The sequence below is a fragment of the Alexandromys fortis genome, unplaced genomic scaffold (assembly GCF_014885135.2).
Source record: "Alexandromys fortis isolate MF-2015 unplaced genomic scaffold, M_Fortis_MF-2015_v1.1 scaffold_76, whole genome shotgun sequence".
Classification (NCBI taxonomy): Eukaryota; Metazoa; Chordata; class Mammalia; order Rodentia; family Cricetidae; genus Alexandromys; species Alexandromys fortis.
The window spans coordinates 7,613,346-7,616,538 of record NW_026067997.1 but is presented as its reverse complement, the minus strand read 5'-3'; the positions used below and the strand labels follow the sequence as shown (position 1 = coordinate 7,616,538).

General features: G+C 43.8%; 1 pseudogene; it reads right to left on the bottom strand.

The window, feature by feature from the left end:
- Positions 1–1,522: 1,522 nt before the first annotated feature.
- Positions 1,523–2,515, bottom strand: LOC126512558 (microtubule-associated protein RP/EB family member 1-like; annotated as a pseudogene).
- Positions 2,516–3,193: the final 678 nt, after the last annotated feature.

Below are 3,193 nucleotides of genomic sequence, written 5' to 3'. Positions count from 1 at the left end.
CTCACCATTCTTGTACTATATTCAATTCTCATTTGCCGACACCAATCAGTTTTAATGTTCTTTTTCTCTTGAACTATAGACTTATGTTTAGAAACTGCTCAAAAAAAAAATCCTGTCAGGAAAGGTCAGGTAGTAAATGGATTTCTAATGAAGTGAAAATTGAGGGCGACAAAAGTTTAAAAGGCCATGGAGGGGAAGTGGCACCAGTGTCATTGGAGAATGGCTGGTGACTGGCTTTCTTTGGCCGCAGTGTGGAGGGGGAGCATTGGAGTTGCTGAATCAGGCCTTTCTTCTGAATTCCACAGGCAGCAGGCACTACACAATGATTTTGTTACAAAAATGTTTGTTTCTACTCATAATTTAGGACAAACTACCAATAGAAACAAATCAAGACGGACGCACCAAGGAGCCGAACAATTCTGGTTGTGGATAGCACGCATTCCGCAGAGTTCCACCAAACCCAGGAACTGGATAGGCTGTGGGGAAGCCCATGAGTGAGAGCTGAGGAGGGAACTATTTGACCCGACTGGAGTTAATTCAGACGCGGTACTGTATGCGTGTAGTAACACACCAGGGCATTTTATTGCTACGATATCGGTGCACTGGCAAAGCATTTGGGTAACCATGGAGAGAAATGAGCAGCAGATAAATACCCCAGCTTTGTAGAGCCCAGAGCTGACAGCCTTAGCTGACTGCCACCTCCCTCAGCACCAGGTCCCACAAGGCCTCGCAGCAGGACTACCTGCTGGCTGTACTGCTAACTTGGCAGCAAAATGAAGGACCCAGAAAGACAAGAGACGGGGAAAAGAGACACACGGTAAGTGGAAAATTAAAAGGCAGGGAAATGAGACACATCACATCTATCTAAATCCCAGACATGCAGGCAAGTCCCTCAAATCACCGCTAGATTAAACAACAGCAACTAACACCGCCAAGCCTAGAGACACTTACTTCTTTTACTCAAAAATACAATACATAGGGATCTCAAGACTAGTTGTGGAAAAAAAAAATCACTAGAAGAAAATACAGAGAAAACAGCTCTTTATTTCACATGTCTCAAGGACTGACAGACACCTTCAGGTCACCCAGGCAACCACACTGCTTGTGGGTGAGCAGGAATGCACCTGATCACGGACACCCAATGGCTTTACAGAGGAACTTTGAATGCCTTTTTTTTTTCAAGCATAAACCGGCCTCTGGAGGATTCAAGTGGCCCTGTAAGGTTTATGACCCTAGGTCTCAAAGGTTCTGAGGTCATGCCCTTCCTTCCCAGACGCCATGTCAGACACATAAAATCTGCCATGTTACACTTTATATCTTGAAATATGGAATTGTTTTATAAATTATCTTGAGATAATTAGTTATGAAAATGGTTTCTGCCAAGATTTCGCACTAGCTTAAAATTCCATTCAGTTCTTTTTACAGTTCTCTACAGCCGTTGGCACATTGATATATTACATTAAGTCACCTTCTCTGTCAGTTGGTTTGGCCAGCAGTCAGCCTTCCCCCTGCCCTAGCCTCTTCATTCCCCAGTGAACAAACCAGATGCCAATACTGCCCTGTTACAAACTGTTTGGAAGGCTGCAGAACTTCTGCAAAATACAGTGCAAGAGTTCAGTTTTGCTGGTGAAGAGCAAAATGGGAGTGTTTTAGAGCTAAGTAAAGGAGTCACAATGAAGAGTATTGGGTCAGGGTGTTCATGCAGATCCCCTTCATTGGGTATCACAAAGCCTTCATCTGGAGCATGGCAGATGTCTATAGTCCTCTGCAATATGGGTCACATCCCAACATTCTCCTGGCCAATCTATGTATGTCCCTCAGCTTTGACAGGAAACTTCTCCTTGACTGGCTGCATCAATTTGGCAGCTTTGGCATCCTGGCTGCCCACACTTCTCCAGCTCTTTCTAACCCCTCCAGGACCAACTTAGGAGATGTGGCAGTTTCTTGTGTTGACATGATCTGTGGGGTTGCCGTGTGAGAACGGAAAGGCTCCTTTCATTCATTCAAAGCTGAAGCAACAGGGAGGGAGCCGTTGCGGTTTCTTGACCTTGTCAAGCAGTTACACATCATAATGTTTTTCATCAAAATTCACATTAAAAAAAACTTAAACCACTGAATGAATTCAAAATTGCCCCGAAACTTTCCTTCTACTGACTTGTCCATAGGAATTACACTGTCATCAGCCTTTCTCGTGAAACCTGCTGGTAGTGTTTTGAAGTTCTGGAAACATTCTTGTTCTAGATGAGCTTGGAACCTCCCTTTCTTTGAGGCAACAGAGCCACAAGGATAATACATCTGTGAGCTCGGAGTACATAGCCCCTGAGCAGAGCTGTCCGTCATCTTTGTCTGAGCAAAGATGCTTGGGTGAAGAAATGCTTGGGCGCAGGCCAGCATGTCACAGTAACTAAGGTTTATGACTAGTGGGTGACACTGAGTATCATCCAGTGCCATGCTGGCTACACCTGGTGCAGGTTCTTGGTTCATTTCTTTCAGACTGTCCCATACTCACCTGCATGGTGACTTCACACAGACCCCGTGGTGACACATCAAAGCAAAAGCCATCTATTTTGTTTCTATTCAGGTCATTTCAATTACACTCAAACTAAACATTCTTGCAAATCTATTGAATGCTCAGATGAGGGTTTCATGCTATAACTACAAGATTTATAATTAAACCACAGCTAATGACCACTTTCCTTACTCTGAAGCAAAGGTATTTTCCACATTTACAATGCTATTTGTTATAACATTGTATATTTGTTATTTGTCTTTCCATGACACCCATTGTATAGAAGAAGAAACCAGGCTTTAGAAAAATGAAACCACTCAAACATGGAGCTGGTTCTTGGTGCTGATGGGTAGAGCCAAGATGACCCACAGGGATGGAACTTTTTCAGTTTGGAGGGCTCCCTGGCTTCAAGGAGTCAAGGCTTATGGGAAAGGCAACCAAAGAGTAACACAAATATAGTAGTTGGAGCAATGGCCCAGTGGAAACATGGAACAAGATGTGGGATCAGAGAAGGTGGCTTAGAAAGGTGTCTCTTGACCAGTCTTTCCCTGATGAACATAGATGTACCACAAGGTTATAATGAGAGTACTTAGCACTAGAACAACACTTACTGCACAGCCAATACCACTTACTCTTCCTTCATTCCATAGAGCTGTGGGGTTGGGGATATGGATTAACGCTAAA